The 27,471-nt window shown below is 41.0% G+C and overlaps 2 non-coding genes across 2 annotated transcripts; both read right to left on the reverse strand.

Moving 5' to 3' along the window:
• Positions 1–4,090: 4,090 nt before the first annotated feature.
• Positions 4,091–4,198, reverse strand: LOC112765038 (small nucleolar RNA R71). Its single transcript, XR_003183469.1, has one exon. It is a non-coding gene; the product is annotated as a small nucleolar RNA R71 (small nucleolar RNA).
• A 19,359-nt stretch (positions 4,199–23,557) lies between these two features.
• On the reverse strand, positions 23,558–23,665 carry LOC112766707 (small nucleolar RNA R71). Its single transcript, XR_003184520.1, has one exon. It is a non-coding gene; the product is annotated as a small nucleolar RNA R71 (small nucleolar RNA).
• Between the last annotated feature and the right edge of the window lie 3,806 nt (positions 23,666–27,471).

The raw sequence follows: 27,471 nt of genomic DNA on the forward strand, positions 1-27,471 counted from the left end.
GTACTTATTTGTTCTCATTAAATCTCAGTGTCACTTCTCCTTTTTGCACATCAATAAGGGTCCTTCCTGTAGTCAGGAAAGGTCTCCATAAAATGATGGATGCATTCTTATGTTCTTCCATATCTAATTCTACAAAGTCTATGGGGAATGTGATGAGCGGATAATTTGTACGCTTTTTGGCATTGTTTTTAGTATGTTTTTAGTATGATTTAGTTAGTTTTTAGTATATTTTTATTAGTTTTTAGTTAAAATTTACTTTTTCTGGACTTCACTATGAGATTGTGTGTTTTTCTGTGATTTCAGGTATTTTCTGGCTGAAATTGAGGGACCTGAGCAAAAATCTGATTCAGAGACTAAAAAGGACTGCAGATGCTGTTGGATTCTGACCTCCCTGCACTCGATGTGGATTTTCTGGAGCTACAGAAGCCCAATTGGCGCGCTCTCAACGGCGTTGGAAAGTAGACATCCTGGGCTTTCCAGCAATATATGATAGTCCATACTTTGCCCAAGATTTGATGGCCCAAACCGGCGTTCAAAGTCACCCTCAGAAATCCCAGCGTTAAACGCTGGAACTGGCACCAAAATGGGAGTTAAACGCCCAAACTGGCATAAAAGCTGGCGTTTAACTCCAAGAGAAGTCTCTGCACGAAAATGCTTCATTGCTCAGCCCAAGCACACACCAAGTGGGCCCGGAAGTGGATTTTTATGTCATTTACTCATTTCTGTAAACCTTAGGCTACTAGTTTTCTATAAGTAGGACCTTTCACTATTGTATTTTTAATCTTTGGACATCTAGTTCTTAGATCATGATAGAGACTTTGGTAGCTATCTTCATTTTTATGCTATCTTAGATCATTGGGAGGCTGGCCATTCGGCCATGCCTAGACCTTGTTCTTATGTATTTTCAACGGTGGAGCTTCTACACACCATAGATTAAGGTGTGGAGCTCTGCTGTACCTCGAGTATTAATGCAATTACTATTGTTCCTCCATTCAATTCCGCTTGTTCTTGTTCTAAGATATCACTTGTTCTTCAACTTGATGAATGTGATGATCCGTGACACTCATCATCATTCTCACCTATGAACGTGTGACTGACAACCACCTCCGTTCTACCTTCGATTGGGTGAATATCTCTTGGATTCCTGATTGCACGATGCATGGTTGATCGCCTGACAACCGAGTGCTCGCCTGACAACCGAGCCAACCATTCCGTGAGATCAGAGTCTTCGTGGTATAGGCTAGAACTGATGGCGGCATTCAAGAGAATCCGGAAGGTCTAACCTTGTCTGTGGTATTCTGAGTAGGATTCAATGATTGAATGACTGTGACGTGCTTCAAACTCCTAGCAGGCGGGGCGTTAGTGACAGACGCAAAAGAATCGATGGATTCTATTCCGGCCTGACCGAGAACCGACAGATGATTACCCATGCTGTGACAGAGCATAGGCAACGTTTTCACTGAGAGGATGGGAGGTAGCCACTGACAACGGTGAAACCCTACATAAGCTTGCCATGGAAAGGAGTAAGAAGGATTGGATGAAGACAGTAGGAAAGCAGAGAGACGGAAGGGAAGGCATCTTCATGCACTTATCTGAAGTTCCTACCAATGAATTACATAAGTACCTCTATCTTTATCTTTATGTTTATTTCGTTCATCACCATATCCATTTGAGTTTGCCTGACTAAGATTTACAAGATGACCATAGCTTGCTTCATACTAACAATCTCCGTGGGATCGACCCTTACTCGCGTAAGGTTTATTACTTGGACGACCCAGTGCACTTGCTGGTTAGTTGTGCGAAGTTGTGTAATGCCATGGTATTGAACACCAAGTTTTTGGGGTTCATGACCGGGGATTATGAGAGTTGTGAAAAGTATTGTTCACAATTTCGCGCTACCAAGTTTTTGGCGCCGTTGCCGGGGATTGTTCAGTTTGGACAACTAACGGTTCATCTTGTTGCTTAGATTAGGTATTTATTTTTTTCGAAATTCTTGAAGATGAATTCTAGAGTTTCATGATGATTTGTTGAAGTCTGGCTGGCTGTGAAGCCATGTCTAATTTCATTGGACCGAGGTTTCAACTTATCATCACAAGAGCTTGATGATTTCTATCAATCTTGCTTTTGGAGCAGTGATCTGCTAAGGCTTGGCTGGCCATTGGCCATGTCTAGTGTTTTGGACCGAAGCTTTCTTTGAAAGCTTGGCTGGCTGTGAAGCCATGTCTAATTCCTGGACCGGAGTCTTAGACTAGCATTGCACTGATTCCTGGAATTCTCATTAAGAATTTTGATATCTTCTTCCACTTAATTTTCGAAAAAAAGCACAAAAAAAAATTACAAAATCATAAAATCCAAAAATTTCTTGTTTGAGTCTAGTGTCTCATATTAAGTTTGGTGTCAATTGCATGCATTCATTCATGTGTCTTAGTGATCTTCAAGTAATTCTTGATGATTTCTTGCTCTGATCTTTGAATTCTCTTGACTTGAGTGTTTTGTGTGTCTCATATGCATTTTCATTCTGTTAGTGTCAGTAGTATACAAACTGCTAAGTTTGGTGTCTTGCATGCATTGTTATTTGATTCTTGTTGCATTTTGATTTGTTCCTTATTATTAAAAATCCAAAAATATTTCTAATTTGTGTCTTCTCAAGTCAATAATACAGAGAATTGAAGATTCAGAACATACAGCAGAGGAATTACACAGAAAAAGCTGGGCGTTCAAAACGCCCAGTGAAGAAGGACAGACTGGCGTTTAAACGCCAGCCAGGGTACCGGGTTGGGCGTTTAACGCCCAAAAGGGTATAGTTTTGGGCGATAAACGCCAGAATGTGCACCATTCTGGGCGTTTAACGCCAGGATGGCTAAAGGGGGAAGAATTTGTTTTCAAATCAAATTTTTTCAAGTTTTCAAAGTTTTTCAAAATCAAATCTTTTTCAAATTATATCTTTTCAATCATATATTTTCAAAATCAATTTCTTTCCTTTTTCAAAGATACTTACTATCAATTAATGATTTGATTCAACATTTCAAGTATGTTGCCTTTTCTGTTGAGGAAGGTTTAATGTTTGAATCATATCTTTTCTTGATAGCCAAGTTTTTAATTTTCAAAATCAAATCTTTTCAAAATGTTTTTTAAATCATATCTTCTCAATCACATTTTTTTTTTAAAAAAAATCAATCACATCTTCTTAACCACATCTTTTTCAAAATAGTTTTCAATCAAATCTTTTTTATTTCTAATTTCAAAATCTTTTTCCAAAAATCACTTGATTCCTTGTCCATTTTCTTTTTTTTCGAAAATTAAGTAATGTTTTTCAAAAATATTTTCAAAATTTTTCACTTAATTTTCGAAAACCACTTCCCTTCTTCTCACATCCTTCTATTTATGGACTAACACTATTCCTTAATGCAAAATTCGAACTCCATCTTCTTTGATAAATTTGAATTTTCTACTTCTGTCTTCTACTCTTCTTTTCCTCTGACACTTCAAGAAATCTCTATACTGTGACATAGAGGATTCCACATTTTCTTGTTCTCTTCTCTTTCATATGAGCAGGAGCAAAGACAAAGGCATTCTTGTTGAGGCTGATCCTGAACCTGAAAGGACCTTGAAGCGAAAGCTAAGAGAAGCCAAAGCACAACTCACTTTAGAGGACCTGAACGAATTCTTCAAAGAAGAAAAACACATGGCAGCCGAAAACAACAACAATGCCAACAATGCAAGGAAGGTGCTGGGTGACTTTACTGCACCTACTCCCGACTTCTATGGGAGAAGCATCTCTATCCCTGCCATTGGAGCAAACAACTTTGAGCTTAAGCCTCAATTAGTTTCTCTAATGCAACAGAATTGCAAGTTCCATGGACTTCCATTGGAAGATCCTCATCAGTTTTTAGCTGAATTCTTGCAAATCTGTGACACTGTCAAGACTAATGGGGTTGACCCTGAGGTCTACAGACTTATGCTATTCCCTTTTGTTGTAAGAGACAGAGCTAGGACATGGTTGGACTCTCAACCTAAAGAAAGCCTGGACTCTTGGGAAAAGCTAGTCAATGCCTTCTTGGCAAAGTTCTTTCCGCCTCAAAAATTGAGTAAGCTTAGAGTGGAAGTCCAAACATTCAGACAGAAGGAAGGAGAATCCCTCTATGAAGCTTGGGAAAGATACAAACAATTAATTAGAAAGTGTCCCTCTGATATGCTTTCTGAATGGAGCATCATAGGTATTTTCTATGATGGTCTCTCTGAACTATCCAAGATGTCTTTGGATAGCTCTTCTGGAGGATCTCTTCATCTGAAGAAGACGCCTACTGAAGCTCAAGAACTGATTGAAATGGTTGCAAATAACCAATTCATGTACACTTCTGAAAGAAATCCTGTGAACAATGGGACTAGTCAGAAGAAAGGAGTTCTTGAGATTGACACTCTGAATGCCATATTGGCTCAGAACAAGATATTGACTCAACAAGTCAATATGATTTCTCAAAGTCTGTCTGGAATGCAAAATGCACCAAGCAGTACTAAGGAGGCTTCATCTGAGGAAGAAACTTATGATCCTGAGAACCCTTCAATGGAAGAGGTGAATTACATGGGAGAACCCTATGGAAACACCTATAATCCTTCATGGAGAAATCATCCAAATTTTTCATGGAAGGATCAACAGAGACCTCAACAAGGTTTCAACAACAATAATGGTGGAAGAAACAGGTTTAGCAATAGCAAGCCTTTTCCATCATCTTCTCAGCAACAGACAGAGAGTTCTAAGCAGAATACCTCTGACTTAGCAACCATGGTCTCTGATCTGATCAAAACCACTCAAAGTTTCATGACTGAAACAAGGTCCTCCATTAGAAATTTGGAGGCACAAGTGGGTCAGCTGAGCAAGAAAATTACTGAACTCCCTCCTAGTACTCTTCCAAGCAATACAGAAGAAAATCCAAAAGGAGAGTGCAAAGCCATCAACATGGCCAAATTTTGGGAGGAAGAGGAGGCAGTGAACGCCACTGAGGAAGGCCTCACTGGGCGTCCACTGGCCTCCAATGAGTTCCCCAATGAGGAACCATGGGAATCTGAGGCTCAAACTGAGACCATAGAGATTCCATTGGACTTACTTCTGCCATTCATGAGCTCTGATGAGTATTCTTCCTCTGAAGAGGATGAGTATGTCACTGAAGAGCAAGTGGCTAAATACCTTGGAGAAATCATGAATCTAAATGACAAGTTATTTGGAAATGAGACTTGGGAGGATGAACACCCTTTGCTCACCAAAGAACTGGATGACTTGTCTAGGCAGAAACTGCCTCAAAAGAGACAGGATCCTGGGAAGTTTTCAATACCTTGTACCATAGGCACCATGACCTTCAAGAAGGCCTTGTGTGACTTAGGGTCAAGTGTAAACCTCATGCCTCTCTCTATAATGGAGAAGTTAGGGATCTCTAAGGTACAAGCTGCAAAAATCTCACTAGAGATGGCAGACAACTCAAGAAAACAAGCCCATGGACTTGTAGAGGATGTTCTGGTTAAAGTTGAAGACCATTACATCCCTACTGATTTCATAGTCCTAGAGACTGGGAAGTGCATGGATGAATCCATCATCCTTGGCAGACCCTTCCTATCCACAGCAAAGGCTGTGATTGATGTTGATAGAGGAGAGTTGATCATTCAAGTGAATGAAGAATCCTTGGTGTTTAAGGCCCAAGGATATCCCTCTGTCATCATGGAGAGGAAGCATGAAGAGCTTCTCTCAAAAACAGAGCCCCCATAGTCAAACTCTAAGTTTGGTGTTGGGAGGCCACAACCAACTTCTAAGTTTGGTGTTTAACCCCCACATTCAAACTCTAAGTTTGGTGTTGGGAGGTTCCAACATAGCTCTGAGCATTTCTGAGGCTCCATGAGAGTCCTCTGTCAAGCTAATGACATTAAAGAAGTGCTTGTTGGGAGGCAACCCAATGTTTTATAATTAACTATTTTCCTTTGTCATTTTATGTTTTTTTTTTGTAGGTTGATGATCATGAGAAGTCACAAAATCAATGAAAAAAGCAAAAACAGAATGAAAAACAGGAAGAAAAACAGCACACCCTGGAGGACGCACCTACTGGCGTTTAAACACCAGTGAGGTTAGCAGATGGGCGTTTAACGCCCAGTCTGGCACCATTCTGGGCGTTTAACGCCAGAAAGGGGCACCAGACTGGCGTTAAACGCCAGAAAATGGCAAGAGGCTGGCGTTAAACGCCAGAAATGGGCACCAGCCCGGCGTTTAACGCTAGAATTGGCACAAAACGAGATTTTGCTTGTCATTTGGTGCAGGGATGACTTTTCCTTGACACCTCAGGATCTGTGGACCCCACAGGATCCCCACCTACCCCACCACACTCTCTCTTCTTCACCCATTCACCAATCACCTCAACACCTCTTCCCCAAAAACCCTTCACCTATCAAATCCCATCTTTCTCTTCACCACTCACATCCATCCTTCATAAAACCCCACCTACCTCACCATTCAAATTCAAACCACTTCCCCACCCAAACCCACCCTGACTTGGCCGAATACAAAGCCATTCCCTTTTCCCCTCATTTCTTCTTCTTCTACTCTCTTCTTTCTTCTTTTGCTCGAGGACGAGCAAACCTTTTAAGTTTGGTGTGGTAAAAGCATTGCTTTTTGTTTTTCCATAACCATTTATGGCATCCAAGGCCGGAGAAACCTCTAGAAAGAGGAAAGGGAAGGCAAAAGCTTCCACCTCCGAGTCATGGAAGATGGAGAGATTCATCTCAAGGGTACATCAAGACCACTTCTATGAAGTTGTGGCCTTGAAGAAGGTGATCCCCGAGGTCCCTTTTTCACTCAAAAAAAGTGAATATCCGGAGATCCGACATGAGATCCGAAGAAGAGGTTGGGAAGTTCTTACCAACCCCATTCAACAAGTCGGAATCTTGATGGTTCAAGAGTTCTATGCCAATGCATGGATCACCAAGAACCATGATTAAAGTGTGAACCCGGATCCAAAGAATTATCTTACTATGGTTCGGGGGAAATACTTGGATTTCAGTCCGGAAAGAGTAAGGTTGGCATTCAACTTTCCCATGATGCAAGGAGATGAACATCCTTACACTAGAAGGGTCAACTTTGATCAAAGGTTGGACCAAGTCCTCACAATCATATGTGAAGAGGGCGCCCAATGGAAGAGAGATTCAAGAGGGAAGCCGGTTCAATTGAGAAGGCATGACCTCAAACCCGTGGCTAGAGGATGGATGGAGTTTATCCAACGCTCAATCATTCCCACTAGCAACCGGTCCGAAGTTACCATAGACCGGGCTATCATGATTCATAGCATCATGATTGGAGAAGAAATAGAAGTTCATGAGGTTATAGCTCAAGAGCTTTATAAGGTGGCGGACACGTCCTCTACCTTGGCAAGGTTAGCCTTCCCTCATCTCATTTGTCGCCTCTGTTATTCAGTTGGAGTTGACATAGAGGGAGACATTCCTATTGATAAGGACAAGCCCATCACTAAGAAGAGGATGGAGCACACAAGAGACCCCACTCATCATGAGATCCCTGAGATACCTCAAGGGATGCACTTTCCTCCACAAAACTATTAGGAGCAACTAAATACCTCCCTAGGAGAATTGAGTTCCAACATGGGACAACTAAGGGCGGAGCATCAAGAACACTCCATCATCCTCCATGAAATTAGAGAAGATCAAAGAATCATGAGAGAGGAGCAACAAAGACAAGGAAGAGACATTGAGGAGCTCAAGCACTCCATAGGATCTTCAAGAGGAAGAAAGAGCCGCCATCACTAAGGTGGACCCGTTCTTTGATTTCCTTGTTCTTTATTCTTCTGTTTTTCGAAATTTATGCTTATGTTTATCTATGTTTGTGTCTTGTGATCATTAGTGTCTATGCCTTAAAGTTATGAATGTCCTATGAATCCATCCCCTCTCTTAAATAAAATATGTTCTTAATTGAAAAAGAAAATAATTGCATGAATTTTGAATTTTATAACAGTTTAATTATTTTGATGTGGTGGCAATATTTTTGTCTTCTGAATGTATGCTTAAACAGTGCATATGTATCTTGAATTTGTGGTTCATGAATGTTGGCTCTTGAAAGAATGATGAAAAAAGAGACATGTTACTGAGGATCTGAAAAATCATAAAAATGATTCTTGAAGCAAGAAAAAAAAAAGCAATGAAAAAAAAATTTCGAAAAAAAATTAGAGAAAAAAAAATAATAAAGTTGTGATCCAAGGCAAAAGGAGTGTGCTTAAGAACCCTGGACACCTCTAATTGGGGACTCTAGCAAAGCTGAGTCACAATCTGAAAAGGTTCACCCAATTATGTGTCTGTGGCATGTATGTATCCGGTGGTAATACTGGAAGACAGAGTGCTTTGGGCCACGGCCAAGACTCAATAAGTAGCTATGTTCAAGAATCATCATACTTTACTAGGAGAATCAATAACACTATCTGGATTCTAAGTTCCTAAAGAAGCCAACCATTCTGAATTTCAAAGGATAGAGTGAGATGCCAAAACTGTTCAGAGGCAAAAAGCTAAAAGCCCCGCTCATCTAATTAATACTGATCTTCATAGATGTTTTTGGAATTCATTGCATATTCTCTTCTTTTTATCTTGTTTGATTTCCAGTTGCTTGAGGACAAGCAACAATTTAAGTTTGGTGTTGTGATGAGCGGATAATTTGTACGCTTTTTGGCATTGTTTTTAGTATGTTTTTAGTATGATTTAGTTAGTTTTTAGTATATTTTTATTTGTTTTTAGTTAAAATTCACTTTTCTGGACTTCACTATGAGATTGTGTGTTTTTCTGTGATTTCAGGTATTTTCTGGCTGAAATTGAGGGACCTGAGCAAAAATCTGATTCAGAGACTAAAAAGGACTGCAGATGCTGTTGGATTCTGACCTCCCTGCACTCGAAGTAGATTTTCTGGAGCTACAGAAGCCCAATTGGCGCGCTCTCAACGGCGTTGGAAAGTAGACATCCTGGGCTTTCCAGCAATATATGATAGTCCATACTTTGCCCAAGATTTGATGGCCCAAACCGGCGTTCAAAGTCACCCTCAGAAATCCCAGCGTTAAACGCTGGAACTGGCACCAAAATGGGAGTTAAACGCCCAAACTGGCATAAAAGCTGGCGTTTAACTCCAAGAGAAGTCTCTGCACGAAAATGCTTCATTGCTCAGCCCAAGCACATACCAAGTGGGCCCGGAAGTGGATTTTTATGTTATTTACTCATTTCTGTAAACCTTAGGCTACTAGTTTTCTATAAGTAGGACCTTTCACTATTGTATTTTTAATCTTTGGACATCTAGTTCTTAGATCATGATAGAGACTTTGGTAGCTATCTTCATTTTTATGCTATCTTAGATCATTGGGAGGCTGGCCATTCGGCCATGCCTAGACCTTGTTCTTATGTATTTTCAACGGTGGAGCTTCTACACACCATAGATTAAGGTGTGGAGCTCTGCTGTACCTCGAGTATTAATGCAATTACTATTGTTCTTCCATTCAATTCCGCTTGTTCTTGTTCTAAGATATCACTTGTTCTTCAACTTGATGAATGTGATGATCCGTGACACTCATCATCATTCTCACCTATGAACGTGTGACTGACAACCACCTCCGTTCTACCTTCGATTGGGTGAATATCTCTTGGATTCCTGATTGCACGATGCATGGTTGATCGCCTGACAACCGAGTGCTCGCCTGACAACCGAGCCAACCATTCCGTGAGATCAGAGTCTTCGTGGTATAGGCTAGAACTGATGGCGGCATTCAAGAGAATCCGGAAGGTCTAACCTTGTCTGTGGTATTCTGAGTAGGATTCAATGATTGAATGACTGTGACGTGCTTCAAACTCCTAACAGGCGGGGTGTTAGTGACAGACGCAAAAGAATCGATGGATTCTATTCCGGCCTGACCGAGAACCGACAGATGATTACCCATGCTGTGACAGAGCATAGGCAACGTTTTCACTGAGAGGATGGGAGGTAGCCACTGACAACGGTGAAACCCTACATAAACTTGCCATGGAAAGGAGTAAGAAGGATTGGATGAAGACAGTAGGAAAGCAGAGAGACGGAAGGGAAGGCATCTTCATGCACTTATCTGAAGTTCCTACCAATGAATTACATAAGTACCTCTATCTTTATCTTTATGTTTATTTCGTTCATCACCATATCCATTTGAGTTTGCCTGACTAAGATTTACAAGATGACCATAGCTTGCTTCATACTAACAATCTCCGTGGGATCAACCCTTACTCGCGTAAGGTTTATTACTTGGACGACCCAGTGCACTTGCTGGTTAGTTGTGCGAAGTTGTGTAATGCCATGGTATTGAACACCAAGTTTTTGGGGTTCATGACCGGGGATTATGAGAGTTGTGAAAAGTATTGTTCACAATTTCGCGCTACCAGAATGCAAAGGGTCCGACCTTCACAATCATGTCTTCAACCACTCCTTATGGAAACTTGATGGAGCCATCAGCAAGCTGAAGGCATATGTAGGTGCGCTTGACTTCTTAGATCCTAAGTTTCTTTATTAGTGATGAAGGTATTAGGTTAATGCTCGCTCTAAGATCCGAGGGTGCAGGGTATCACAAAACTCCCAGGGTTCTGACGTTTCTCTGGTGGGGTCCTTTGGATGTCTGCACTGCATTCTTTAGTGAGGAGGATTGTTTCTACCTCCCTCAAATTCTTCTTGTAGCTTAATACATCCTTCATAAACTTGGCATAGGAGGGTATTTATTCAAGGGCTCTGCAAATGGGTTCTTAATCTCTAGTGTCTTGAGGTAATCTGCACACCAAAAAAGCTGCTTATCTTTCTTTGCATGACGGAGTTTTTGAGGAAATGGCATCTTGGTCTTGTACTCATGCGTTCTGAGTGGTGTAAGGTGAGTGTTCAGAGTACCAGAAGAAGGGTTACTAGCTTGCTTGGCAGAGGTGTTTCCTGAACCATGGCCTCCCCTATCTAGGCGTTCAATGCCACTGCTAGTCCTTTCCAGGTGTTGAACGCCAGTGTTGCCCCCTCCTGGGCATTGTACGCCAGTGCCACTACTCTCTGGGTGTTCAGCCCCCTTGATGGTGCCTTCAGTCGCTGCTTGCTCATCCTCTGCTGTTTCCTCTTCCCCCTGCTCCTTATTTTTCTGAGACTGGGTGTTCAAGGTCCTTCCACTCTTCAATTAGATGGCTTGGCACTGTTCTCTTATCCATTCAGACAACTGATGTTCAGCCTGGTTCAACCGTGCCTCTATGTTCTTGTTGGAGGCACGGGTTTGCAAATCTAGCAACTGTTGTGTGAGGGAGTGTAGCTAATGGGTTAATGATTCACTTTGTTCTGGAGGGTCTGATTCAATGGACACTGACTTGACCTCTCCCTTCATTGAAGTCTCACTAGATGAGTATAAATGCTAGTTGCTGGCGATTGTCTCATGAGTTCTTGAGCTTCCTCGATTGTCTTTTTTATGTGTATTAAACCAACTGCAGAATGATCTTGGGACATCTTAGCCATATTTGTGAGTCCGTAATAGAAAATGTCCAGCTTTACCCATTCTGAAAATATTTCCATGGGGTATTTTCATAGCATCATTCTGTTCCTCCCCCAAGCATCATGAAGAAACTCATTCTTTTCTTGTCTGAAGCCTTGAATGTCCAGTCTTAGCTGGGTTAGCTTCTTTGAGGGGAAGTATTGGTTTAGAAACTTGTCCACCAGCTTATCCCATGTTTTCAAGCTTGATTTGGGCTGAGTATCCAACCACCTCTTTGCTTAGCCTTTTATAGCAAATGGAAAAAGTAGCATCCTATAGACATCCTGGTCTACTCTATCAGTTCGTACTGTGTCAGAAATTTGCAGGAAGTCTGCAAGAAATTCTATGGGTTCTTCTTGTGGAAGTCCCTGATACTAGCAGTTTTGCTGCACTAGAGTAATCAGCTGTGGGTTGAGCTCAAAGTTGTTTGTTCGAATAGGGGGTACACAAATACTTCTTCCATAGAAGTCGGGAGTAGGGGTTGTATAAGACCCCAAGGTTCTTCTGGGTTGTGCCCCCTCAATTGGGTCCATAGTGAGTTCTTCCCGTTCCTGCGTACATAAACAAGAAGCAAAGAAAAGAAAAGGTAGGGGACTCTATGTCAGAGTATAGAGAGCTCCCAGTGAGATGTCCTAGAAAAAGATGAAATAATTTAAGGTAAAATGATGATAAGACCGAAAATTTCAAAATAGAAATACAAGTATTAATCTAGAATTTTCAAAATTTAAGACTTAAAAAATGGAGAAGTTTTAATTTTTTTCGAAATTAAAAAGGAAACAAACTACAGGGACACCAAACTAATTTTTTTTTAATTCAAAGCACACTCTTTTTGAAATTTTGAAGAAAAACACAAAAAGACACCAAACTTAAAACTTTTGAAATCAAACAAGGGAAAATTCGAACACAAGTAGAAAAACTAAACTCAAATTTTTTTGGAATAACTTTAAGAACAATAATTAAATAAAAACAAGAAAAAGTACCTGATCAAAGCAACAGGATAATTGGTAGTTTGGCAACAATAAACAATCCCCGGCAACAGCGCCAAAAATTTGGTGCGCGAAATTAGAACTCGCATAACTACACCGGCAAGTGCACCGGGTCGTCCAAGTAATACCTCAGGTGAGTGAGGGTCGATCCCACGAGAATTGTCGGATTGAGCGAGCAATGGTTATCTTGATGGGTTTAGTCAGGAGAACAGAAAAGATGGTAGTTGTTGTAAATGCATAAAACAAAAGTAGTATTGAATTGGTATAGAGATAATGATGGAGAATAAGTTAAGGCCTTGGAGATGCTTATCCTTTCGGATTAATACTTCTTACTGTCTACTTTAACAATGAGTGATTCATTCAATGGCAAGGCTGTAAGGGATTAAAGCCAGGGTCAGTGGTCATCAATCTCCTCTGCTCCACACCAAATGCCAGGGTCAGTGGTCATTCGATCTGAATGAGGGTGAAGCTCACGCAATTCAATCTCTGATGATCCTATTCAAAACACCACAGACAAGGTCAGATCTTCTGGATCGGAGAATGAAGCTCTATGATTCTAGCCTTAGCGCCATAGAAACCTCAATTATCCATGACTAAAGAGAGTTTATGTCACTTATCCCAATTAGCCCAAGATACTCTATTAGAACGCCTATGATGCATTCTCAAGTTGTAGATCAATACTATCCTATCAGGGACTCGCACAAACTCATGTAGAATAAGGGGTCATACATTTGTTTCACCTCAAATAAATAAGGATGAAGAATGACAATGCATCATAGAATAGAATCAAACATATATTAAAGTAGAAAAGTAATGATATTAATCCATGGGAATAAGCAGAGCTCCTATCCTTAACTTAGGAGGTTTAGTTGCTCATAATTTACAGAGAAATTGTGTGATAAGTTCGAAGATGATGAAAAGATCTAAACATGGGTGATCTTCTCCTATATATACTAATCTAATAATTAAAAATTACAAAATGAGATAAACTAAGCTAAAGGTACGAAAATCCACTTTCTAGACCCACTTGGTGAGTGTTTGGGCTGAGCTTGGCATTCAAATTTAGTGAGTGGGTGTTAAACGCTCACTCGGGAGTGTGTGGACTGCCTTGTGCTTGATAAACCCCATTTTTAGGGTTTATCTTGTATTGAATTTAGAGCGTTTCATCAACCTTTTATCACATTTAGCCAAGGAATTAGCATGATTTTGTAATCTCTTCCGTATTTGCACTTAAGTGTAAAAACATGCTTTTTAAGCCTTATTTTGATGAATTCTAATTCCTCCTTAATTCCATAAGATGCCTTGATGTGTTTGCTAGTAATTCCAGGATTGAAATAGGCTAGGCATGGATCAAAGGAGTAAGGAAGAAAGCATACAAGTGGAGAGAAGCATAAAAAAGCCAAAGAATTGATCTCGACCAAGCACGCGCACGCGCACAAGGCGCTCACGCGCACATTACGGAATCGGCCAGGGACGCGCACGCGTATCGTGCCCGCACGCGTCACAGTCCGCACGTGATTTCATTAAAGCAACACGTGCCTGGCGATTTTGGAGAGTTTCTGGATCCATTTTGGCGCCAGAATTCTGATAGAAAGGATTAAAAGGATTAAGGATTGAAGGGATTAGAGACTTTAGCATCATTTTACACACATGAGGATTAGGATTAGTTAGTTTTTAGAGAGAGAAGCTCTCACTTCTCTCTAGGATTAGGAATAGGTTTAGGTTAATTTCTCCTCTTAGATTTAGGTTTAATTCATGCTTTAATTCACTTCTCCTTTATCAATTCTTACTCTCATCCTCTTTCTCTTTCTAGTTATGTGCTTTAATAATTGTAATTCCTTATTTTGTTTTGGATAGATTGTTGTTCCTTTATTTTCTTTCAATAATGCAATATTGAGGTAATTCATGATAATTGTGATTTCCTTGATTGTTGTTGTTAATTCTTTGCATTCAATTGTTGTTAGAATTCATTCTTGTTGTGATTTGCTATACTTTTCTTTTGTACCTTACAAGTGTTTGATTAAATGCTTGGAATAATGTTAGAATAGAATTTTATGTTCTTGGCTTGAGAAGGTAACTTAGGATTTCTTGAATTACTAGTGTCCAATTGATTGATAGTTGATAGCCATTGACTCTAGCCTTCATTAATCCAATTAGTGAAAAGCTAGGATTTATGGACTAGGATTGATATAACTCACTTGACTTTTCTTTGTCAATTGACTTAAGGATGACTAAGTGGGATTAATCCTTGCAACTACCATACTTGTGGCTAGTGATAATGATGAAGACCATTAACAACCAAACCTTGCCAAGACCATTTTGTTAATAAAATTTCATTACCCTTTACTATTCATGTTTCTCATCTAAAACCCCAAAATAAACAAGTTCATAACCAATAACAAGAACACTAACCTGCAAGTCCTTTGAGAGACGACCCGAGATTTAAATACTTCGGTTTATAGATTTTTTGGGGTTTGTACTTGTGACAAACAAAATTTTTGTATGAAGGGATTGTTGTTGGTTTAGAGACTATACTTTACAACGAGATTTCATTTGTGAAATTCTAAACCGTCAATAATCCAATCATCAAATGGCGCCGTTGCCGGGGACTTGCAATGGTGTTATGTTATTGGTTATTGTATATATGTGAATAGTGTGAATAGGCTTGTCTTTTGCTTGTTTTCTAGTTTTAGTTAGTTCTATTTTTATTTTTTTCCATAATAAATTCTCACTTTGGCTATGAGTTTGGTTCTAATTGTGTTGTAGGAAATGTGGACTTTAATGGTAACATGTACCAAGGATGGAACACTCCAAGATGGGAGGAGCCTCAAGGAATTGATCACTCCTATTGGCAACAACCTCCGGATACTTATAGGTATAATTCCCACCCTAATACATGTCAATTCAATGGCTATGGTGAATCTTTTCATGACAATCAATCACCACCACCATATGCCTATGACTCCTATCCTCAACATGAACCTCAACCATACTCACAAGCCTTTCCATACCAAGCACCTTCCTATGATCCATATCCACCATATCACCAATCACCCATACCATACCCTCGTGACAATCATGAGCAAGAACCTTTAGAACCACCACAACCATATCAAGATTACTACCAAGAACCACCTCAATACACACCTTCTCCACAATTTTACCAAGAAGAACCACCTTCCTACCATGAACCCTTTCTCCAAAATAATGAACCTTCCTATTCACCCCAAGCCCTAATAGACGATCCTCTCACTTTGTTACTTCAAGGACAAGAAGCCATGAAGCGGGACACATTTGAGTTTGTGACCAAATTGACCAAGGTGGTGCACGCTTTAGCCCACCAATGTTTGAGTACTCAAGTTCTCCCCGTAGCCACATGTGAAAAGCCTAAGGAAGAGTAAAGTATGGAGTAGATATCAGAGAATACGGTGAAAAAGGAATCGGTAGTAGTAATAGAACAATTAGAGAGACCCACGGTTATTGAAACAAATAAGGAAATGGTTCAAGATCTAAGAGATGTGGAACCGTCATGTGAATTCCAACAACCTCCGGAGCATATCAAAATTGAAGAATATGAGGAGGCTACTCATGAGATAGATTCAATCATGGAGGAATTTCTAGCTACAATTCAATACCCTTCCATTGGGCATGAAATTGGAATACTAGAAGAGTGTGCACCACCACCCATACCCTTGGTAAACAATGAAGAAGAGAATAAACCGAAGGAGATCCACCAAGAAGAGAATGTTGGCACGGTGTATATTGAAATTGAAGAATATGAAGGGGTTGATCAAGAGATGGATTTACTCATCAATGAATTCCTATCCAAAATTGAATCTCCTCCCATTGGGCGAGAAATTGAGGTCCTTGAAGTTAACACCAAGCCAAGTGATAAAAAGGGAAAGGTTGAAATTGAAAAAATTTGTCAAGAGGTGAAATTACCAAGCCAAGTGTGGGGAAGTCTCCCTTCCCAAGTCACCATCCAACACAAAATTTGAGTGGGTAAAATCCTTATCTCTAAGCTTTATTTTCTCACTTGAATATGGTTTGATTGAAACAGATGGACAACTTAGAGCTCTTTGTGAAATTAAAAGTAAGAACGAGTTATGTAGTGATTGGAAATTCGGTGTAAAGCTCACCAAGGTCAAAGCTTTAAGGTGTAGGGATTATGATGGGACAAGATTCACTTTGTATAGGTCTAGAAGGAAACATTGGTGGACTAAAGAGAATTCTACGTGTCCACCACACTTATGCCAACCACCCGTACGGAGAAATCATGAAACCCAACTCACAGATGGGTGTGAAGATAAGATATGAGATCCCGGTTCGCTATGTGAAGACCAACTATGGGAACTCATATCTTGGGTAGAACTCTACCCTAGATTGGTGAAGATGGTTGCAATTTCTGTCAATCATTCAAGAAGCAAAGATCCTTGGAGATTCAAGGATGAGTACAAACATAAGCCACCATGACAATGAGCTCCTCAAAATGTCCAACTTAAGGACTTAAACTAAAAGTGCTAGGTGGGAGACACCCCACCATGGTAAACTCTTTCCACTCTCTTTTAATTTTGTCTAATAAGTGATTTGAGTTGCCATTGTAGGTACATTTCATATAGATTTGTTTGCATAAATTGATTGTTAGCATAGTCACATGTATGTTGTGTTTAGTAGTAGATGAATAAAATCAAATAGCATTTTTTGTGAATTATATGATAGTTTGATGAATAAAGAGTTGTGAGCATTATAGGGAGCACCTGGGCATATTTTTCTGCTTAGAGGGCAATTAAAAAAATGGGAGAGGACACGCGCACACGACATACGCGCATGCGTCCATGAGCAGATGCACCATCACACTCTTTCCAGAGAGTTGGGCCTCTCTCATGCGAGCATTGAGCTCTTAGCCCAAATCACCTCACGCGGACACGCACTTGCCGCGTACGCGTTTATACGCAAAAAGGGGGAAGCACGCGAGCGCACATATGGTGCTTGCGCGCCATTAGGATAAACTGTCAATGCACACGGATGCACGCCTGCCGCGTACGCATCACCTAGCTGATGCAACCATCCCATACATTCGTCCAGAGAGTTGGGCAAGCGCTGGGCCAGCACCATGCCTCCAGCCCAACTCCTTCCACGCGTGCGCGCATCATACGCACACGCGTCCCTACCAATTTTCACCATCCACGTATAAGCGCTCAAGGCGTGCATGCGTCGGTTCCCAAATCCATCAATTAACGCAGACGCGCACCGTGCGCGCCCGCGTCGATATAAAAATATGATAACCCTAAGGACGCGAGGAACGCTGCGCAGTCGCGCACGCCACCCTCCACCCTTCTTCCCCTCCCCCTCCTTCTTCTTCCTCTCGCCGTCTCATCAACCCCCTCAACCCCATCGCCGCCGGCGACCACACCCCGACCGTTGCCACCACCACATCACCCTCACCCCTCTGCCCTTCTCGCCACATCACTCTCACCCGCTCTGTCTCTCTTACCCATCGCCACTGCCGCCGCGAGGACCGCCGTCGCGCACCAACGGTAGCCGATAAGCTCTCCCATTCTCTCCCATTCGCCGCCACCTCAGTCTCCAAAGCACTGCTTTCACCCTCTCCTCTGCTCCGCCCGGTCACCACCGTGAATCTCCGCCGCAACCGCCACCAACCGCGGCGGCATTCTGCCTCTAGCTCGTATCTCTGCTGCCTGCCCTCCCCAATTCCCATTTTCATTTCTGCTCCACCTTAGGTCACTGCCCAACTCCCTTACCTCAGCTCTGTTTTGGTTTTATTGCACATTAGTCACTGTTAGTTCCTGTAATTAGTTAGAATGTAGTTTTTGAATGTTAGGATAGATAGGAATAACTGTTGTTAGGTAGCTAGGCTGTGGTTAGAGGATTCTGGGCCTGATAATTGCACCGTACTTGTTCATATGCCTATGTATGCATTGATTGTTTACCGAGCGTTGTGGCTTTGATTGATGAACATTGCGTTTAATTGCTGCCATGTCTACTTGATTTCATGATAGTTGATTAAATGCTATCTTTGGTCCATTTGCCTACCCGGGAACGTCCAATTTTAAGCCAGAATGCTGCCCAATTTTCAAGAAAACTGTTTTCACTTTTAATTTCTATTGACAAATTGAACTTGGCATATACATTTTCTAAGCTTTACTTAATTCACACCAAGTTCAAATTGGGCTAATTTCCATCTCTATTTGACTCCCGCGATTGGCATTGACCTAATGGGATCGAGAATTGCCTAACACTCTCTGTAAACCAATTATTGCAATTCTTCAATCTCATTCCTTCACAAACATTGGTGTACCCTTATGTGTGACTTCTTTTCTTTTTCCAAATTCGATTTCTACTTGTTCATAGTTGCTCGTTCACTTTCTATTGTTTATAACACCAATTAGTGTGAAAGCTAATTTTGTTATGTCTATACTCTCATAATTGTGAACATGATTCCTATGCTTAGTCACAACTCTTCCTTCATTAAGCCCATCTATCATCATACCACTAATTTCTAATTCCACTTTCCTAACTCACTAATTTCTTTACCCACCGACTTAACTTCACTTACACTTAACTTTCTTTAACCATTCTTTCAAGGTATGATGGGAAATGCTTAATTTGTGAGAGTTGTTTATTTTATTGAACATTGAATTCTTGGTTTATGTTTCCACTTATGCTTATTTGCGAACCAAGTTTTCAATTCACATCATGATTACTTTCCACTCCTACATCGTGAATATACCTATTATTTGCTATGTGCTACATGCTTAATTGCTATCAATTTTTTTTTCAGGATGTTAGACAAAGAAAAAAGAAAAGTAGCATCTTCCAAAAAGAGGAAGAGAACACCAAACCCTACTTTTGCATCCCTTCTAGCCTATGCTCAAAACCCTCTAAATGAAATAGAAAAAGTAAACTAGATGTTGCCAGCTCAGGATGAGGTCAAATTTTCCAATCTCTACTGTGAACTCAGATTCCCATCCTACAATTCAAAGAATCTGAATACTGAGAAGAAGCTAGTTATCCCATCAGATTTGACTGACATCATCCACCAACGCATTGACCGGATGGGTTTGGCTTTTGTGGATAGAGAGTTGAGCCGGGTGAACCGCTCTTGGGTGCAGGAATTTTACTGTAATTTCTTCTGCCACACCCTTGATTCGGTACTTATTAGAGGGATTGAAGTACTGATGAGCGGATAATTTGTATACTTTTTGGCATTGTTTTTAGTATGTTTTTAGTATGATCTAGTTAGTTTTTAGTATATTTTTATTAGTTTTTAGTTAAAATTCACTTTTTTGGACTTTACTATGAGTTTGTGTATTTTTCTGTGATTTCAGGTATTTTCTGGCTGAAATTGAGGGACCTGAGCAAAAATCTGATTCAGAGACTAAAAAGGACTGCAGATGCTGTTGGATTCTGACCTCCCTACACTCGAAGTGGATTTTCTGGAGCTACAGAAGCCCAATTGGCGCGCTCTCAACGGCGTTGGAAAGTAGACATCCTGGGCTTTCCAGCAATATATGATAGTCCATACTTTGCCCAAGATTTGATGGCCCAAACCGGCGTTCAAAGTCACCCTCAGAAATCCCAGCGTTAAACGCCGGAACTGGCACCAAAATGGGAGTTAAACGCCCAAACTGGCACTAAAACTGGCGTTTAACTCCAAGAAGAGTCTCTGTACGAAAATGCTTCATTGCTCAGCCCAAGCACACACCAAGTGGGCCCGGAAGTGGATTTTTATGTCTTTTACTCATCTCTGTACACCTTAGGCTACTAGTTTTCTATAAATAGGACCGTTTACTATTGTATTGAGATATCTGGGTAGCTATCTTCATTTTATGCTATCTTAGATCATTGGGAGGCTGGCCATTCGGCCATGCCTAGACCTTGTTCTTATGTATTTTCAACGGTGGAGCTTCTACACACCATAGATTAAGGTGTGGAGCTCTGCTGTACCTCGAGTATTAATGCAATTACTATTGTTCTTCCATTCAATTCCGCTTGTTCTTGTTCTAAGATATCACTTGTTCTTCAACTTGATGAATGTGATGATCCGTGACACTCATCATCATTCTCACCTATGAACGTGTGACTGACAACCACCTCCGTTCTACCTTCGATTGGGTGAATATCTCTTGGATTCTTTAACCGGAATCTTCGTGGTATAGGCAAGAACTGATGGCGGCATTCAAGAGAATCCGGAAGGTCTAACCTTGTCTGTGGTATTCTGAGTAGGATTCAATGATTGAATGACTGTGACGTGCTTCAAACTCCTAGCAGGCGGGGCGTTAGTGACAGACGCAAAAGAATCGATGGATTCTATTCTGGCCTGACCGAGAACCGACAGCTGAATTCCGCGTGCTGTGACAGAGCATATGCAATCGTTTTCACTGAGAGGATGGGAGGTAGCCATTGACAACGGTGAAACCCTACACAAGCTTGCCATGGAAAGGAATAAGAAGGATTGGATGAAGACAGTAGGAAAGCAGAGAGACGGAAGGGAAGGCATCTTCATGCGCTTATCTGAAGTTCCTACCAATGAATTACATAAGTACCTCTATCTTTATCTTTGTGTTTATTTTCGTTCATCACCATATCCATTTGAGTTTGCCTGACTAAGATTTACAAGATGACCATAGCTTGCTTCATACTAACAATCTCCGTGGGATCGACCCTTACTCGCGTAAGGTTTATTACTTGGACGACCCAGTGCACTTGCTGGTTAGTTGTGCGAAGTTGTGTAATGCCATGGTATTGAACACCAAGTTTTTGGCGCCGTTGCCGGGGATTGTTCAAGTTTTGAGCAAGCTTTTGGTCCGGTAACATCAGTGCCAAGATCCGGCAACAGCACCAAGTTTTTGGCGCCGTTGCCGGGGATTGTTCAGTTTGGACAACTGACGGTTCATCTTGTTGCTTAGATTAAGTATTTATTTTTTTCGAAATTCTTGAAGATGAATTCTAGAGTTTCATGATGATTTGTTGAAGTCTGGCTGGCTGAGAAGCCATGTCTAATCTCATTGGACCGAGGTTTCAACTTATCATCACAAAAGCTTGTTGATCTTTTTCTATCTTGCTTTTGGAGCAGTGATCTGCTAAGGCTTGGCTGGCCATTGGCCATGTCTAGTGTTTTGGACCGAAGCTTTCTTTGAAAGCTTGGCTGGCTGTGAAGCCATGTCTAATTCCTGGACCGGAGTCTTAGACTAGCATTGCACTGATTCCTGGAATTCTCATTAAGAATTTTGATACCTTTTTTCCACTTAATTTTCGGAAAACACAAAAAAATAAAAAAAAATCATAAAATCCAAAAATTTCTTGTTTAAGTTTAGTGTCTCATCTTAAGTTTGGTGTCAATTTCATGCATTCATTCATATGTATTAAGGATTCTCAAGTAATTCGTGATAATTTTCGTGCTCTAATCTTTGAATTCAATTGACTTGAGGGTTTTGTGTGTCTCATATGCATTCTCATGTTGTTAGTGTCAGTAGTATACAAACTGCTAAGTTTGGTGTCTTGCATGCATTGTTATTTGATTCTTATTGCATTTTTTCTTATTATTAAAAATCCAAAAATATTTTTAATTTGTGTCTTCTCAAGTCAATGATACAGAGAATTGAAGATTCAGAATATACAGCAGAGGAATTATACAGAAAAAGCTGTGCGTTCAAAACGCCCAGTGAAGAAGGACAGACTGGCGTTTAAACGCCAGCCAGGATACCTGGTTGGGCGTTTAACGCCCAAAAAGGTAGTATTTTGGGCGTTAAACGCCAGAATGTGCACCATTCTGGGCGTTTAACGCCAGGATGGCACAAGGGGGAGGATTCTGTTTTCAATGCAAATTTTTTTCAAGTTTTCAAAGTTTTTCAAAATCAAATCTTTTTCAAATCATATCTTTTCAATCAAATCTTTTTCAAATTCAATTTCTTTCTATTTTCAAAAATACTTGCTATCAATTAATGATTTGATTCAACAATTCAAGTCTGTTGCCTTTTCTGTTGAGAAAGGTTTAATGTCTGAATCATATCTTTTCTTGTTAGTCAAGTTTTTAATTTTTCAAAATCAAATCTTTTTAAAATGTTTTTCAAATCATATCTTCTCAATCACATTTTTTTAAAACCAATCATATCTTCTTAACCACATCTTTTTCAAAATAATTTTCAATCAAATCTCTTTGATTTCTAATTTCAAAATCTTTTTCAAAAATCATTTTATTTCTTTCCCACTTTCATTTTCGAAAATTAAGTAATGTTTTTCAAAAATGTTTTCAAAATTTTTACTTAATTTTCGAAAATCACTTCCCTTCTTCTCACATCCTTCTATTTATGGACTAACACTATTCCTTGATGCAAATTTCGAACTCCATCTTCTTTGATAAGTTCGAATTTTCTACTTCTGTCTTCTACTTTTCTTCTCCTCTGACACCTAAAGGAATCTCTATACTGTGACATAGAGGATTCCACATTTTCTTGTCCTCTTCTCTCTCATATGAGCAGGAGCAAAGATAAAAGCATTCTTATTGAGGCTGATCCTGAACCTGAAAGGACCTTGAAGAGAAAGCTAAGAGAAGCCAAAGCACAACTCTCTTTAGAGGACCTGACCGAATTCTTCAAAGAAGAAGAACACATGGCAGCTGAAAACAACAATACCAACAATACAAGGAAGGTGCTGGGTGACTTTACTGCACCTACTCCCGATTTCTATGGGAGAAGCATCTCTATCCCTGCCATTGGAGCAAACAACTTTGAGCTTAAGCCTCAATTAGTTTCTCTAATGCAACAGAATTGCAAGTTCCATGGACTTCCACTGGAAGATCCTCATCAGTTTTTGGCTGAGTTCTTGCAAATCTGTGACACTGTCAAGACTAATGGGGTTGACCCTGAGGTCTACAGACTTATGCTATTCCCTTTTGCTGTAAGAGACAGAGCTAGAACATGGTTGGACTCTCAACCTAAAGAAAGCCTGGACCCTTGGGAAAAGCTAGTCAATGCCTTCTTGGCAAAGTTCTTTCCACCTCAAAAATTGAGTAAGCTTAGAGTGGAAGTCCAAACCTTCAGACAGAAGGAAGGAGAATCCCTCTATGAAGCTTGGGAAAGATACAAACAATTAATCAGAAAGTGTCCTTCTGATATGCTTTCTGAATGGAGCATCATAGGTATTTTCTATGATGGTCTCTCTGAACTATCCAAGATGTCTTTGGATAGCTCTGCAGAAGGATCTCTTCATCTGAAGAAGACGTCTGCTGAAGCTCAAGAACTGATTGAAATGGTTGCAAATAACCAATTCATGTACACTTCTGAAAGGAATCCTGTGAACAATGGGACTAGTCAGAAGAAAGGAGTTCTTGAGATTGACACTCTGAATGCCATATTGGCACAGAACAAAATATTGACTCAACAAGTCAATATGATTTCTCAAAGTCTGTCTGGAAAGTAAAATGCACCAAGCAGTACTAAGGAGGCTTCATCTGAGGAAGAAGCTTATGATCCTGAGAACCCTTCAATGGAAGAGGTGAATTACATGGGAGAACCCTATGGAAACACCTATAATCCTTCATGGAGGAATCATCCAAATCTTTCATGGAAGGATCAACAGAGACCTCAACAAGGTTTCAATAACAACAATGGTGGAAGAAACAGGTTTAGCAATAGCAAGCCTTTTCCATCATCTTCTCAACAACAGACAGAGAGTTCTAAGCAGAATACCTCTGACTTAGCAACCATGGTCTCTGATCTAATCAAAACCACTCAAAGTTTCATGACTGAAACAAGGTCTTCCATTAGAAATTTGGAAGGACAAGTAGGTCAGCTGAGCAAGAAAATTACTGAGCTCCCTCCTAGTACTCTTCCAAGCCATACAGAAGAAAATCCAAAAGGAGAGTGCAAGGCCATCAACATGGCTGAATTTTAGGAGGAAGAAGAGGCAGTGAACGCCACTGAGGAAGGCCTCACTGGGCGTCCACTGGCCTCCAATGAGTTCCCTAATGAGGAACCATGGGAATCTGAGGCTCAAACTGAGACCATAGAGATTCCATTGGACTTACTTCTGCCATTCATGAGCTCTGATGAGTATTCTTCCTCTGAAGAGGATGAGTATGTCACTGAAGAGCAAGTTGCTAAATACCTTGGAGCAATCATGAAGCTAAATGACAAGTTATTTGGAAATGAGACTTGGGAGGATGAACCCCCTTTGCTCACCAAAGAACTAGATGACTTGTCTAGGCAGAAACTACCTCAAAAGAGACAGGATCCTGGGAAGTTTTCAATACCTTGTACCATAGGCACCATGACCTTCAAGAAGGCCTTGTGTGACTTAGGGTCAAGTGTAAACCTCATGCCTCTCTCTGTAATGGAGAAATTAGGAATCTCTGAGGTGCAAGCTGCAAAAATCTCACTAGAGATGGCAGACAACTCAAGAAAACAAGCCCATGGACTTGTAGAGGATGTTCTGGTTAAAGTTGAAAACCATTACATCCCTACTGATTTCATAGTCCTAGAGACTGGGAAGTGCATGGATGAATCCATCATCCTTGGCAGACCCTTCCTAGCCACTGCAAAGGCTGTGATTGATGTTGATAGAGGAGAGTTGATAATTCAAGTGAATGAAGAATCCTTGGTGTTTAAGGCCCAAGGATATCCCTCTGTCATCATGGAGCGGAAGCATGAAGAGCTTCTCTCAAAACAGAGCCAAACAGAGCCCCCACAGTCAAACTCTAAGTTTGGTGTTGGGAGGCCACAACCAAACTCTAAGTTTGGTGTTGAACCCACACATTCAAACTCTAAGTTTGGTGTTGGGAGGTTCCAACATAGCTCTGAGCATTTCTGAGGCTCCATGAGAGTCCTCTGTCAAGCTACTGACATTAAAGAAGCGCTTGTTGGGAGGCAACCCAATGTTATATTTTTATCTATTTTATTTTGTTATTTTCTCTTTTTTTTAGGTTGATGATCATGAGAAGTCACAAAATCAATGAAAAAAGCAAAAACAGAATGAAAAACAGGAAGAAAAACAGCACACCCTGGAGGACGCATCCACTGGCGTTCAAACGCCAGTGAGGTTAGCTGTTGGGCGTTTAACGCCCAGTCTGGCACCATTCTGGGCGTTTAACGCCAGAAAGGGGCACCAGACTGGCGTTAAACGCCAGAAATGGGCAAGAAGCTGGCGTTAAATGCCAGAAATGGGCACCAGCTCGGCGTTTAACGCCAGAAATGGCTCAAAACGTGATTTTGTTTGCCATTTGGTGCAGAGATGACTTTTCCTTGACACCTCAGGATCTGTGGACCCCACAGGATCCCCACCTACCCCACCACTCTCTCTCTTCTTCTTCCCCATTCACCAATCACCTCAACACCTCTTCCCCAAAAACCTCTCACCTATCAAATCCCATCTTTCTCTTCACCACTCACATCCATCCTTCATAAAACCCCACCTACCCCACCATTCAAATTCAAACCACTTTCCCACCCTCAAATGGCCGAACATCCCTCTTCCCCTCTCCTATATAAACCCTCCTTCACTCCTTCATTTTCACACAACATACACACCACTTCTCCCCTTCTTGGCCGAAAATTAAAGCCATTCCCTTTCCCCTCATTTCTTCTTCTTCTACTCTCTTCTTTCTTCTTTTGCTCGAGGACGAGCAAACATTTTAAGTTTGGTGTGGTAAAAGCATTGCTTTTTGTTTTTCCATAACCATTTATGGCATCCAAGGCCGGAGAAACCTCTAGAAAGAGGAAAGGGAAGGCAAAGGCTTCCACCTCCGAGTCATGGGAGATGGAAAGATTCATCTCAAGGGTGCATCAAGACCACTTCTATGAAGTTGTGGCCTTGAAAAAGGTGATCCCCGAGGTCCCTTTTTCACTCAAAAAGGGTGAATATCCGGAGATCCGACATGAGATCCGAAGAAGAGGTTGGGAAGTTCTTACCAACCCCATTCAACAAGTCGGAATCTTGATGGTTCAAGAGTTCTATGCCAATGCATGGATCACCAAGAACCATGACCAAAGTGTGAACCCGAATCCAAAGAATTATCTTACTATGGTTTGGGGGAAATACTTGGATTTTAGTCCGGAAAGTGTGAGGGTGGCGTTCAACTTGCCTATGATGCAAGGAGATGAACATCCTTACACTAGAAGGGTCAACTTTGATCAAAGGTTGGACCAAGTCCTCACAGTCATATGTGAAGAGGGCGCCCAATGGAAGAGAGATTCAAGAGGAAAGCCGGTTCAATTGAGAAGGCATAACCTCAAACCCGTGGCTAGAGGATGGTTGGAGTTCATCCAACGCTCAATCATTCCCACTAGCAACCGGTCCGAAGTTACCATAGACCGGGCTATCATGATCCATAGCATCATGATTGGAGAAGAAATAGAAGTTCATGAGGTTATAGCCCAAGAACTCCATAAGGTGGCGGACAAGTCCTCTACCTTGGCAAGGTTAGCCTTTCCTCACCTCATTTGTCACCTCTGTTATTCAGTTGGAGTTGACATAGAGGGAGACATCCCTATTGATGAGGACAAGCCCATGACTAAGAAGAGAATGGAGCACACAAGAGACCCCACTCATCATGAGATCCCTGAGATGCCTCAAGGGATGCACTTCCCTCCACAAAACTATTGGGAGCAACTAAACACCTCCCTAGGAGAATTGAGTTCCAACATGGGACAACTAAGGGTGGAGCACCAAGAACACTCCATCATCCTTCATGAAATTAGAGAAGATCAAAGAATCATGAGGGAGGAGCAACAAAGACAAGGAAGAGACATTGAGGAGCTCAAGCACTCCATAGGATCTTCAAGAGGAAGAAAGAGCCGCTATCACTAAGGTGGACCCGTTCCTTGATTTCCTTGTTCTTTATTCTTCTGTTTTTCGAATTTTATGCTTATGTTTGTCCATGTTTGTATCTTGTGATCATTAGTGTCTTAGTGTCTATGCCTTAAAGTTAT

This window comes from Arachis hypogaea, chromosome 2 (genome assembly GCF_003086295.3).
Source record: "Arachis hypogaea cultivar Tifrunner chromosome 2, arahy.Tifrunner.gnm2.J5K5, whole genome shotgun sequence".
In the NCBI taxonomy this organism is placed as follows: Eukaryota; Viridiplantae; Streptophyta; class Magnoliopsida; order Fabales; family Fabaceae; genus Arachis; species Arachis hypogaea.